This window comes from Toxorhynchites rutilus, chromosome 3 (genome assembly GCF_029784135.1).
Source record: "Toxorhynchites rutilus septentrionalis strain SRP chromosome 3, ASM2978413v1, whole genome shotgun sequence".
Classification (NCBI taxonomy): Eukaryota; Metazoa; Arthropoda; class Insecta; order Diptera; family Culicidae; genus Toxorhynchites; species Toxorhynchites rutilus.
The window spans coordinates 80,581,634-80,596,861 of NC_073746.1; positions in this window are offsets into that span (position 1 = coordinate 80,581,634).

The following is a 15,228-nucleotide window of genomic DNA, read 5'->3' on the forward strand; positions in this document are numbered from 1 at the left end:
CAAGATGGTAAAACTATTTTTGACGAACTTTGTGGAACATCTTATCTATAGGAATTTTCGAAACTTCGAATTTTTGTGTGTTAACAATCATTTATGCCACAAATTATGAATCCTGATGTGATTTAAAAAAAAGGTTATTATAAATCTCCTTCGAAATGTAGCCATTATCGAAATATTGAAAAAAATATTTCTAATTTATTGTCTTTTTGATAGTAAATAGGCATTTTAAATATGTTTGTCGTGTTATACCGTCATGTTCATGAAATTTTATGAATTTGCTTATAATTTCCAACAACTTTTCCAAATACATCCCAGAACACCGATTTTTGACATTTTTTTTTTTTTCAAGATAACACTAGATCTCGACGTTTCATGCAATTTTAAGACATTTGGCATAAAAAACAAGTTTCGAAAACCCCGATTCCTTTACTCCTCCCCTGGGTGATTTTTTCGATTTTCAAAAAAAACTCAAACTTTGACCGCTTTGCGCAACTCTCCCTTGAGTCCGATTGAGCTCATATTTAGCATAGGGTGTTTTTTTCGAGGTGGTGAACATTTTTTTTGGGGTAACTTATTGAAATTCGATATGACCATTTTCATTGGCACTCTAATATATTTACACCCAAGTTTTTTTTGCGGGGATACGCATCTCGCAAAAAAACCACGTAAAAAATCGTTAATTCGAACATCCGTGTAAAAAACGGATCAATTCAGCAATCCACGTAAAAAACACGTTAATTTGGAAATCCGCGTAAGAAAAAATGGGTGGGTTCTATCTATGATATAACTGCAAGGTTGATGTGGGACTACCGTTGGCTTAGTAATCAATTGTTTGTATTGATTAAATAATTGATTGAATAAAACAATTTTCGAATTCGATTGAATTCAACATATTTGCTGTGTAAGTAAATAATTTGAGCAAACGCCATGTAATATAAGGCACTTTGGTTTTGATGGCTGTGTTAGGGAACACATGTCGGTGAGAACAAAAGTTCCCCCAACTTGCATGTATTTGCAATGTCAATTTCCCCAGGCACCTTGGTTTTGATGACTGTGTTGGGGAAACCGTGAATCGGGCCAATCAAAACGGGGCAGCTAGGGCGTTCAGATAACGCTTGACATTTTACAGTTATTCAAATGCTTATCTCAGGAAAAAAAAACATTTCGTGCATTGTGTTCCTCATCCACGATAATGCGCGGCCCTAATCTGCTCGCGTAACTCAAGAGCAGTTGAAAAAATTGTAAGGGGTTGTATCTAGGACACGACCGCATTTTTTCGACATAGAACTACGCAATTATATTATGCAATCCACTTGTTCTTCTTCTTCTTCTTCAATGGCACTAACGTTCCTAGAGGAACTTCGCCGTCTCAACGTAGTATTACTTGCGTCATTTTTATTAGTACTTAGTTGAGATTTCTATGCCAAGTAACACGCCTTGAATGCATTCTGAGTGGCAAGCTCTAGAATACGCGTGATCACAGTGCAAGTCGGAGGAAATTTCTTTGACGAAAAATTCCCCCGACCAGAACGGGAATCGAACCCGAACACCCGGCATGTTAGTTGTGACGCTAACCACTCGGCCAAGGGAGCACAATCCACTTGTTTACCACTTCGAATATTAGTGACAATTTTCCCAGGTTTCTCAGAACCTGGGAAAATTGTCATTAATATTCGTTTTAAGGAAACATATTGCGGTCAGCACAACGACAAGCGAGTACAAAAGTACTTAATACCAAAGAATACCCCCTGATTTGCATGTTTTGGCAAAGCGGAAGTTGAAGTCCGTGCTAAGGATACACAACTCGGTGGGAACAAAAATACCCCCGACTTGCGTGTATATTTGCAAAGCGGATTTCCACAGGTACATCGATTTAGAAGTCTGTGATGGGGAAACCGTACATCGGGCCAATCAAAACTTGGCAGTCAGGGCGTTTAGATAACGCTTGACATTTTACAGTTATTCAATTGTTCATCTCATGAAAAATTACATTTTATTAGTTGTGATAGGCGCGTAGAAATATTTCCTATCAATTGATGCAAACATCTTTACGATCTGTTAAGAAATGTTCGGGCTATAAGCATTCGAAATACGGGTAGGGTTAGCACACAAATCGGCAGAACAAATGAAAATGGGAAAAAGGAAATTCTTCCAGTTTTCATGAATTTAAACCGTAATTGTAATGCATATCAAACAAATCTTAGAGAATTTCCGATTCGATTGGTATGCAAATCATGAGAATTCGCTCACAGTGAAAATAGTTATTAACGTTAACTTTATTTCATGAAAACGTGACCTGTTTTTCGATTTGGCACCCTTCCTGAAAGACGTAGTTCTACGTCAAAAAATTCAAATGGACTGTGTTCGAGTATCCTCCTTACTTTCCAGACCTCGCCCCTAGCGACTATCATTTATTCCCGGTGATGAAACAGGCGTTCGGCGGTCAACGATTCGATAACAATGAAGAAATTCGTGACGCATTTAATTATAACATTTTGAATACACTGCTAAAAAATCTTACTCAAAAATTTAATTAAAAATTAAAAAATTGTGTCTTTTGAAAATTCTAATTGCAGACTAACCAAGATTTGTTTGAATGACATTTTAGCGAAATTAAAAAAAAAATATGAGTTGAGTGTCAAAGAACAATTCGTAGAGCAGCTATAGAGCTTTAAATTGGTTGATAGAAATAATCAAGTTGATCTTGCATTTTTAGAATAAAATTCAAAACAACTCCTTGAAACCACTTTTAAGTTTTTATTTCCCAATTGTTGTTTGAATCCACTAATTTAGAAACAGCTGTATCCTGTATTAAATTTTCTCATCTTTCAAATCGAAACAGAATCGATCCACGTAGCGTACTTTTTGAAGTAGAGACAGTTTATATAGAAAAAATGAACCAGAAACAAAAAAAAAGCTTTATGTACAGGGTTTTCCAACTTTAAATTCCGAAAGTGAATTGAAATAAAACACACTCAGAATTCGAATTTCGATGAAACTTTTATTTCAAATTAAAGTTTGGTTTATGCCATTATGTGTGAAATACAACATCATTCAAATGTCCACCTAGGGCTTCACCGCACACCTTGATCCGGAACAGGTAATTTTCGATGACTTTTCGGCACATATGGGGCGGTATCTCGGTCATAACTTCACGAATGTTGTCTTTCAAATGTTCTAGACTCATCGCTCATCGCTGATAAAAATTTAATGCGAAAATTCAGCATTTTGCTGCTGTTGTTCGTTCACCCAATCGACGTATGCCCATTCCATAGTCACCACGCTCTAATTTTTGAACCAGTTGGACTTTATATGGATGTAGGTGCAAGTCCAAATGCAAAATTCGCCACAATGATGTGTTTGACAAGCCTAATTGCTGAGCACGGAATCGAAACATTCGGGTCATCCTCCACACTGGCAGCAACAGCAGCAATATTTTCGGCCGAACGCACATCACGATGATGCACAGGTTTCACAATATCCGCTACGGATCCAGTTTGTTCGAATTCACGAACTACATTAGCGATTGTGTGCTCTGTAGGCCGTCCATGACGACCAAAATCCGTCCGTTTTTCATCATTTTTATAGTATAATTTAACAAAATTAACACGTTGTGCGATGCTAAAACGATCCATATTGTAAAATGGCAGACATTCAACTAACGATATGACGTTTTGGTTGACAGCTATGTCAAACGGTTGTCAGCGCAGGGCTGTATACTTTCGGAAGCCCGAAATGGAAAACCCTGTATAAACAATTCAGTTATATCCAGTGAAAAAAAAATGGAAACTGTATATAATCGAGTCCGCTCTGTATGTGTGTTATTAGTCGTTTTGTGCAGCAAATAAAATCTGAATGATTGGGCTAAATGAATTCGTTGACAATATTCCTGCAGCCAATCAACGAATTCATTTAGCCCAATCAGGAGCTTTGAAGAAATAGGAAAGAACTATTTTGTTATATGGCATTTGTGTCCATTACTCAAACACACATCGAAGCAAAAATATGATGAAAGATTCCAAAACCAGACCCTTTGCAGCTTTAAACTTCTGTATTTATATCTCATTTGACACGAAGTTACAAGTCTTTCAAAAATCACTGAGAATCTCGATGTTCAAACTATTTTTTTCTATTTTATTTTCTAGAGTTTATTTATACATCACATACAACAATTGATAGAAAGTGACTCAAAACTACTATTTGACCGTAAACTGATAATTTCAAATGGATCCCTGAACGAAAAGAACCGAATCCGTATTTTTAAGATGACATTCCATCTGGCGCGAATATTGAACAACAATGTTCCGCTTCATATTTCAATTCGATGTCCCTAATCATTAGCCAATTCATCGAATTTCTGTGCCGCATTATCACAATGGCCTCACTGTTCATTACACTTCACCAGTATATATCTTGTGTTCATACTCTCAATGCTCACGTCGTCCATGGTCACATAATGAATCCATAGGCACGAGCCTTTTCCACATTCTGATTTCTGTCTTTACTCCAAGAGTATCCTTCCGCTCGTAGGAACACAAAGTGACAGCAGGGCAGTTCAAGTTCAAACTCTGGAAACTATGGGATTCTGAATGCCACCAAGAGCGGAAAGTGCTATCCGAGTATAATAAACTGTTGTTGACATTTATGTTCACTTGGAACTTGAACACACTGGTCCATCCGTGCTTGCGGAGAGAAGAAGCCGTAAGCAATAAACAAAAAGTCAGAATACGGAACAACCCGGAACGCTGCCTGAATAATGAAATAGAAACTAGAACGAACGGAGCCGGAATAGCTGCTGCTGCTGCTGCTGCTTCTGTTGCTGCTTGGTAGACGGGAAGTTTTGCAGCACACGTACGCACAGATGTATTTACTTACAGCTGCATACAATCCGTCCGATGCTGTAAGCATCGGTTAAAACAAGTCAGATTTTAATCAAACAAGCGTGTACCATGCTGCACAAATTAGGGTCACTGTATCGGAAACAAAGCGAAGTCATCAACATTGGACTGTTTTAGATTTGTCCGTGTCAAATTTGCCCGTGAAAATAGTTTGTAACGCTGTAAGCTGTTTTCTGCATCAAATACTTTATTTTTCCACGATACTTTTCGATGCTGCCAATGCGGTTACTCTCGATTGCGATATCGACGCTTTTCGATTGCGGCGCGCCCCGAACAAGCGAAACCTTGCAGGTCTCCAACACGCTACCTTTCTTCGAAACCGAAAATCGAAAAAAAAATTCGTTAGCAGTGGAAAGAGTCAGCATCTTGTGCTTCAATGGGAGAAGCCCGTGAAATGAATTGGGAACATTTATTTTTATTACTCGATCGAAATTCAATTACTGCCTCGATGGTGGTTTCGGACTAGAACGAGAACGACGAAATATGTATTGTGAAGTTTATACAACTGCGTTTTAATAGGTTGAATTCGATTGACGAGGAGCGAGCAAGCGAAGCCATACGATAAGTAAAGTCAAAGCGAAATTTTCAATTGGTGGTCTTGCATTCGGTCAAAGTTTTTTTTCCATTAAGCTACATGTTTGTTTTTTTTTTATAATGAGTGCATTAAAATTTAAGCATTAAAATGTTGTTCAACTCTGCTCTCGCTACCATAATTGTTACAGCTATTCATATTTTGTTTCTCCAGTTGAGTCTTAATTTGTTTCCAGAATCCTGATGAATAATATATCGTCTCGGGGATGTTTTTTCGCCTAATTTTAATCACTGAAGATTGCCTGAGAAATTAGTCTGGCTCTCACTCCAACTCAATGTAATTTTTTCATTATGCAAGACACTGTTCCAGGACTTGTTGCGTATGTGGGTGCCCATTGAGCCAAGCATTGCTATAACAATTTGCATTTTCTAGATCTTATTAATATATTCTCAACTTGCCTTGAACTCACTACATCATCGCCACATTGTGTCCCATGTGAAGAGTGTTTTCTTTGGCTCAATTTCCTTTGAACCTGAACCTCTGATTATGTGAGGCAAAAAATATATCAAGTGCGCTTTGTAGAACGTCTTTCATCAAACTGACCTTGGCCGATTTATTCGTAAGGGAGCCGCCGCTAAGACGGACAGTGGGGGTATAATGGACAGGTGGTTGGTTTGTATAGTTGCATTATGAATTTCAAATTTCTGTTGATGGGAAACCCTTCTACATGCTATTCTATAATATTTTTAGTTTTCACCACCACTGACGCATTCTTCGGATGAAGATTTAGTTCATACTGGTTCACTTGAAATAATTATTTATTGTCAAAATTTCAATAATTTGAGTGCTTTAACCAGACGCTTGTATGTCATTACCTTTGTATGGGTCCCTTCACATTGCTCAATTCCGGGTAATGAGAGGGCTGACTCATTGGCAAAGGTAGGTGCAATTGAAGGCGATATTTATCAGCGTCAAATCGCTTTCAATGAATTTTATTCTTTAGTCCGTAAAAATACCATCGCTAACAGGCAACGTAAGAGGAACGAAGATGAATTGGGTCGGTGGCTTCACTCGATTATCCCTAAGGTTAGCCTCAAACCATGATTCAAAAGTCTGGACTTGAGTCGGGACTTTATTCGCACCTTCTCTCGACTCATGTCCAATCACTGTTCGTTAGACGCGCTACTCTTTCGTTTTAATCTTGCCGATGGCAATATCTGTGCTTGTGGCCAAGGTTACCACGACATCGAGCACGTTGTTTGGTCGTGCGAGGTGTATCTTGTTGCCAGATCGATTTTAGAAAACTCTCTTCGGGCTAAAGGAAGGCAGCCCAATGTGCCGGTGAGAGATGTGTTGGCTCGGTTAGACCTTGATTACATGTCCCAAATATATGTTTTCCTTAAAGCTATCGATCTTCGTGTGTGATTGTCCTTATATCCTTATATTCTACTTTTCCTTTTCCTTCGCGAGAAATCAAATCCCTTCTTACTAACAATAGAATAAGGTGAAATGTAAATACATATAAGATATAAGATAGGCTTTAGAATTGAGTATGATGAATGTGAGTGCGAATGTGAGTGTGAACATTGGGCCCTATTATAGAAATCGAATCGAGGATTCGATACAATCACTATCACTATCACACCGAGTAAAATATGGAATTATAGAAATCGAGGAAAACAGCTCGATTCGTTACTCTGCTCGAATGTCAGTGGCAGTAATGAAATACTTTGAAACGAATTTGAAATATTTCACAAAGCACTATAGAAAGGATGCCAAGTCTTTTTTTTGAGACATCGGCTATGAAAATTATAAATATCTATGTTTCCAAAAGTGTTAATATGGTTATGTTTTGGAGAAAACTGATATTCCCTCTACGAATGAAGCTTAATGGGTGTAATACATGCATGGATGTGTAATAAAAACGACTTCATGGAACAATTTGCTTTACAAAAATTATAATTATTAGAAAATGAAATGAATTTCGTATGAATTCCACTTTTTTTAGCAAAACTTTTTTTTTTGCATGTAATTTTCTTTTAGCGTCGATTTCTCGTTGTAGCGGCGTCAATAGCTTTATTGTATTGGGCCACACCCTGTGACCCAAAATTTTCGCTTGTTGTGTGCTAGTGTTTTCTTTACCTTTCACCTCAAGTCAATCCAAATCTGTAATTTAAAAAAAATCATTATTGTTTTGCAAGACATTTCAGCTTTAGCATATGGTATAGAAAGTTTGGTATAAAATAGCAATAAAAATGAAAATTACTGACAAAAGTAACACGTACTAATGTACGCTAGCAGGAATAAGCAATTTTTAGGTAGGAAATACGGTTGATAGTAATTCAAAGAATATGATAAAATTTACTTATGAAGTTATAAGTATCGTAGAAGAAATACTTACTTTCTGCCATTCTGAACCAAGACACATTGATGGTCTCAGTGCATCAATCTCCTCACTGAATTCCTCCCACTTTTCCTTAACAGGGATTCTATTTGAACTGCCTCCAAAAAAACCCGAGCAATGTTTACATTCGCTTTCATTGGCTTAACGAGTCATACAGGTGGTGATATGTCTGTCCACTCATTTTCAGCCACTGAAATATGCGCTGGAAGTAAATTCTGCATTGTAATTTACAACATGATTAATATAAATAATGATGGATTGAACACTTACCTTGTATAGACTATTCTGGCAGCACCGTAAAACAAATACTGATCAAAACAAACGAACATGTGTTGAAAATTGCATATATTTAAGCGTTTCTGAAATGTTTCCCAAAGGAAAGTACAACAGTTGATGCTTGCCTGTACAATGTAATACTGGCCACTGAAGCCAATTGGAACGACACAGTGAAAAGTGAAGAATTATTTGGTAGCAATTTTAACGTGTTTAGGTGTGATCGAGATTTGTCATTATGTGATAAAAAATCGGGGGGTGGTGTACTCATTGCTGTTAATGCCCTGTTAAACGCAGTTCGTATTCCTAGTGAACAACATAAAGAATTTGATGATATGTGGGTTAAAGTATGTATTAATGGTCAAACACATGTTTTTGTATCTATCTATTTCCCTCCTAATTTTACCAAGAAACATTTTTATGAGAAATTTTAAAATATAGTATAATCATTTGTTGATGAACTCGACCCTAAAATTAAAAACCCATATTTACGAGGACTTCAATCAAAAAACAATTAATTTCATTGTAGACTAGAAGAACGAATCAATCTTACTCCCGATTGAGGCGAAAACGAGACATTGCAACTTATTTTCGATAAAACAAGCCAACTAGGTCTATGTCGAATCAATCCTATTTCAAATGAACTAAATTGTTTCCTAGATTTGCTGTTTATTGATTGCACAGAAGATTTCCATGTTTCGAAAGCTGAATGTCCTCTTTGGAAAAATGAAAAATTCCACACCGCTATAGAATACTCTTTATTTATCGATAGCACAAGTACACGCCCCGCCGATTTCGATTTTGAGATAAATTTTGATTTCAAAAAGGCAGACTGCAAGCAAATTAATTGTAAGCTTAATGATATAAATTGGTCATCTCTACTTAAAGATGAAAGCAACATAGACAAAGCTGTTGAAATTTTTGATGATAATCTGTATAGAATCATAAGCGAACATGTTCCAACGAGAAAGAAAAAACTTAATACAAATTTGAAAACACCAGTATGGTTCACCCGTGAAATTAAAAATCTCAAAAACAAAAAACAAAATCATCCTTTGTCCTTGCTTTTCAATTTATCGCTAAAATTCGCAATATTTCCTTCTGTCTGGAAAAAATCATTCCTACTACCCATATTCAAATCTGGTTACCGTTCTGACATAAATAACTATCGAGGCATCGCCATATTCCAAATTATTTGAATCAATTATCAATACTAAAATGTTCAATAAGTTAAAACATTATATTCCACCGAATCAACATGGTTTTTATAATGGAAAATCCACTGCCACAAATCTGTTAGAATTTGTATCCTCTTCTCTTGCGGTAAAGGATAGAGGCAACGTTGTCGAGACTCTTTACACAGACTTCAGCAAGGCTTTCGACAGAGTAGATATTCCAATGCTTATTTTCAAGCTCCAACGTGTGGGAGTAACTGGAACTCTATTGAAGTGAGTAGAATCTTACCTCACCAATAGAACACAGTTTGTTCGCTTCAGAGATTTTTCCTCGTTTCCTCGATTTTTCCTAGTCCAGTGAATGTCACTTCCGGAGTTCCACAAGGTTCTCACTTAGGTCCTTTACTTTTCATCCTATTCGTAAATGATGTGTCACTAGTATTAACTAACCTCAACATTCTAATATATGCTGATGATATGAAGTTGTACATGGAAGTAACCAAATGTAGTGACCTTATGATTTTCCAACAAGAAGTAGATGTTTTCTTCGAATGGTGCGTGAAAAGTCTTCTAGATATTAATGTGAAAAAATGTAATATTATATCGTATACTCGAAAACATGAAACTTATGACTTCATATGTTCTCTAGGATTTGAAACTGTAGAGAGATGCGTCAAAATTAGAGAGGTATAATTCTTGATTCGAAACTCACTTTTGGCGAACGTTACAATACAATGATCAATAAAGCAAAAAGTATGCTCGGTTTCATAAAAAGATTTGGTTACAATTTTAGTAATCCATACACAATAAAAACATTGTATATAAGTTTTGTAAGATCTATTTTAGAATATTGTAGTGTTGTATGGGCACCCTATCAAGAACTGCACTCCAATCGAATAGAATCAGTACAAAAACAATTTTTATTATTTGTTTATATATTCCCCTTCCCCCATATGAAGCTCGTTGTATGTTAACAAATATTGAAACACTTGAGAAACGCAGAGAAAATGCCACAATTTCATGTTTAATTGACTTAGTTTCACACAGGATTAGATCCGAAAAATTACTTGAAAATCTAAATTTTTATGCACCAACACGAGCCTTGCGAGCACGGAATTTGTTCAAACCAACTTCATTTCGAACCTTATATGCTATGAATGGTCCACCTAATAGAATGATGAGAACGTACAATAAGTGCAGTAATGTTATTGATGTGACAATGACAAAGAAATTATTGAAAAAGTCATTGACTGAAAGATCATTGTATTCGTGAATTACAGTTCTGTCATATATCTTTGCTGCGTTGCATATCGTAATTCATTATTAATACAAAATACATGATAATAATTGATTTTCAGAAATATAGCTATAAATTATTCATTAAGTATATTGTAATTGTAATGTAATGTATGTAATTGTTGTCTACTATAGTTTGACGAAATAAAGAAATATAAACCATCCTATGACAATGAATACTGATTAAAAGTGAAACAAAAACCGAAAATAGAACATGATTCCGCGTGTGGATGTAATTTTTTCGGCTTCGATATTAAGCATTTTGAGTAGTTTCATTGCAAAGTTGAATTCGCTGATGATTATATTTCGGTTTGTGAGTTCACAGAGAAGCGATATTAGGTATGTACGGAAAAGTAAAGATACAATTGAAGTCTTCCTTAATATGTCCGTCTAACCCCCATTTCCCTACTAGCTCAACTATCGTTCGTCTCCTGACGATGGATGAGAGCCGAACCATGCTAAAATGCACTCATGGCGATATGAACGACTAAGTGATATGCGAGAACTTCGATCCGCTTTGTTTGACAAATCATGAACTATTTTAATCAACCAATGGTTTTTTTTCTGTATTATAGTGACTTTCACCACTTTTGGCTGGTTCGTCACTTTACTTCCATTTTTGAAAGAATGTCGGGAGTGAGAATTGAGCTCGTGACCTTGAGCGGGAGAGGTACGGATGTTACCACTACGGCAGATCGTCTCTGCATCAACCAAAGGTTGATTTGTTGTGTTATCATAACTTCATTATTTGATTCTATGAATTTCGGCTAAAACAATTTTGTACAAGCAAAACATATGAAAATGTTCAAATATTCAAGAATTCGGAATCTTTCATTATTTTGTTTCAAGGTAATTTTTTAAAATATCATTTTACACCGTCTGTTGAACGCAGTTCTATGTTAAAACATGAAAAAAAAAAAAGAGTTTATGTGACATCTGAATAATCAGTTTCGACTTTGGAGTAATCTCCAGAGTCCAACTCCTCCGAGGGGTTTCCTATTTTTTTATAAATTCCCCCTCTTTTTCGGAGTCATCAAAAAATCATAACTCATCATTAAAGCCTATCTTGGGTGGCACAAACCAGAGTGTCAAAGAAGGTCTCCCAGTGTGATACAGCAAGCAACAACATCACGCCCGGGTAAAAATGGCCTCGAACAGCTTGTATCGCAGCGATTTCCACTCGCCTGCTTCATTATGTATGCAGTGGGTGATCTACATTGCATCCCCCGACTGGGCGATGCGATGCTGGGCGGCGTTAGAGAGTGAACACCGACAGAAATGGGTCTGGTTATTTTTTTCCGTGGGACGCTTTACGAATCGCTGTCATAATCTGAAGCGAACGGCGAAAGATATGGATGTAAAACAGTGAAAGTTATGTCACTGTTATAGCACTGGTGCTAACGCTAGAGTTTTGCTTCTTTCGTGCGAATATTCGGTAGGATCGTGTTTAGGTCGAATTTTGTTCACTAGCAAACAGTTAGATTTATAACGATCTGCGAAAGACGTGCAAATACTTCGTTTCGGAATGTAGACAACCATTTCTCGTTCCAGCGGAATAAGAAATTGGAAATCGGACTGAGGTTCCATTCGTGAAGATTTTTGTAGCAACAACGAATTAAGAGGAACTTCATCTGAATTGGTTTATGTGACAATGTGATGTTTTGGTCATGTACCGGGTAGACTGTAGATAGACGAATAAGAGTGATAGTTATGTCTTTGAATGGAACTAACGTTCATGAGGAACTTTTGCCGAAAGATTTCTTTTACCAAATAATACGCCATGAATTTAGAAAAGTGACAAGCTCTAGAAAACGTATGAGCACCGTGCAAGTCGGAAGTAACTTCTTTGACGAAAAAACAGCCGGCTAGAATGCTAGAACCCAATCGGCTCAGCGGAACTCGGCCACGTGCGTGGTCGTTATATTTATGTATTTCCTTTTAATTTCCTCGCCTTCATCGAAACAAATAAGTATTAATACAGCAATTCGAAGAACGTATTTTAACGATACAACATGTCGGTGTGTGAAGTGCAAAAGAACTCTTTATCCGAGCCTGATTCGACTGAACAAACTAATGTCACCCGCGGCTTAGAACAGAACTGTTCTATGACCCCTTTTACGTTTGCTTATTCAAAAATACTTCGCACATTGTTCCATCTGGGTACTATATTTCATAGGAAGTCGGGCAAACTTTGATGATAAGCTACGAATAGATATGCTATAAAAAGTTCAATTTGCGTGTTTAATCCAGTATCGTACAGAGTCATTCATTAATTAGGATAGAGAATAATAAACTGTTTCTATAAAATGTGGTGTTCAACCAAAGTGTTGGAAAATACTAGTAATTCTAGAAAAAATGCATATTAAATACACTATTAAAACACTAACTCATAGATTAAAACCAATAATAAAAGCTTTCATACAGGGTCTTTCAGATTAAATGCTCACGCAACAAATTCTAATTACTTCTACAAAAGTGAACAGATTTTTATTTAAAAAAAAACGGAAATAAAGCTTATTTTAGGTCATTTTCGATGTGACCACCAGGGTTACCATATCTACAGAATAATCTGTATTTATACAGAATTTTCAGTCTTTTCGAAACTGTAGATACAGATTACAGATTTTTTAGGTTTCCATACGGATTTACATGTTTTTCAAAATAACGATCCAATATTAGTTACGGCTTGATCACGATAATATTTTTCCCAACTCACCAATTTTATTCATACAGCATTCGAATCAGTCTGAATGAGAGTCATTTTGGCATTCATGTGTAGCGTGTAATACTGCTTTCTCATGTTCAATCTAAGGCGAAAAGATGCCAAAGTCAGCTAGCTTTACAATAAATAAATATAAGTGTTTATCTTTTTCCTACTAAAGCACAGTAAATGCGAATTTTTACGTGGATACCATCAACATCGTCAATTTCATAATAACTTTGCCAACCAATGAAACTAAAGCTAAGCTTTTTGTTTTTCCCACGTACGTATAACTCATCATCACAGGAAAACGTCTGATCAGATTTGAGTCCACTCAAATTAGAATGATAGAATGCTTTGAAGAGTATTTTAAAAAAGGAAAATTTAAAAAGAAATGGGCTACGCATATGTACTGCAATCGAAAGTGAAATTGATAAAAATGATTACGCATTTGTAATTTATTCAATTGGAATTAATTATGACGACAATAATATTTATGTTTCGCAATTTTGTAAACATTATTGGATTTTCAGTTGGAAAATGAAAACGAATCGCCAAAATGAGGTTATCAAATACGAGTAAAGATTGTCCGATTTGAGTTGAGATCCCTCCGTAGATCAATGTAACGGTGAGAAAAATTGTTTTTTTGGAATATTTTTAAGGAAAAAGGAAAAAATCGAAAAAAATACTGAGCTTGGTAATCTGATAGAGTTAATTGCAAATTATAGATTGATATTTATTTTCTATTATAGAATTTTAGACTTTAAAATTCATTCGTGTCTAGCAGTGAAAAATGCCAATTGAAATATTGATCAATTCATTTTCTGGAATTCAAGCCACGAGCGTTCGCTATCAAAATTCATCAATTTTAGGCAGGACAAAGTTAGCCGGGTCAGCTGAATGAACTTAAAAATTTAACCCTTTGCGGTGGTCTTAAATTTCGACATGTATGTCGTACTAGTCGCAATTATTTTTACTTGAAGAAGCAGTGATGTATAACTTTGTAAGATGAACAAGATTCCTTTATTTTTGTAAATTCTTATCAGAAGTTTACTATTTACTAAACAATGTTTTTATGTTTATGATTAAAAAATATTTGCTATAATTCTTTTTCGCGTGATATCTGCAGCATGTAACACCGAAATAATTAGTTTGTCGATTTTCGCCTTTTATCTTTCTACTTACAAAACAATGCTCGCAACAGTGCGAAACACATGGAGTTTTCCATTAATTCTTTCCCCGAGCACGGATAACAACTTTTGTTTATACTGAGTACCGTTATTATTCAAAATAGCGACGTTTTGGTTTGTGAATAAGTACACAAGACATAAAAAAGCGTTTAGAGAAAGTGTATGAACTAATTCATTGCTGCATAAATTATAATATATAATATATAATATATAATATATAATATATAATATATAATATATAATATATTAAATATTATATATTATATATTATAATATAGAAGTATACCCCTTTGCGGTGGTGGCTGAAAGCAGACAAATGACCGCTAAGAGTTAATACAGATTTCGATACAGATTTTCTGAGAAAAAACACAGATAAAAAGATTTTTTGAGACCAAAAACACAGATTTTATTATGGCAACCCTGGTGAACACCCCTTTTTTCGATAACGCGTTTTAAACGGTAAACGAAATTCTTCATGCACAACTCTAACATTACGACTTCGATGCTGTTGAAAATCCTAGTTATTTCTTCTTTAAGTTCCTCCAAATTTTGTGGCTCATTAACATAGTAACGGTCCTTCACGTACCCCCAGAGAAAGTAATCGACGACGAGAAATGTTGAAATTCTTACCATAAGAGGACAAAAACTCATTCGGTAGCTCGAGTAATACAATTTCACTAAAAATACATCCCATCCGATCAGACTAAAAAGTAGCCGAATATTATCATGCCGAAGTGGGGGATACAGTGTTACCATCGA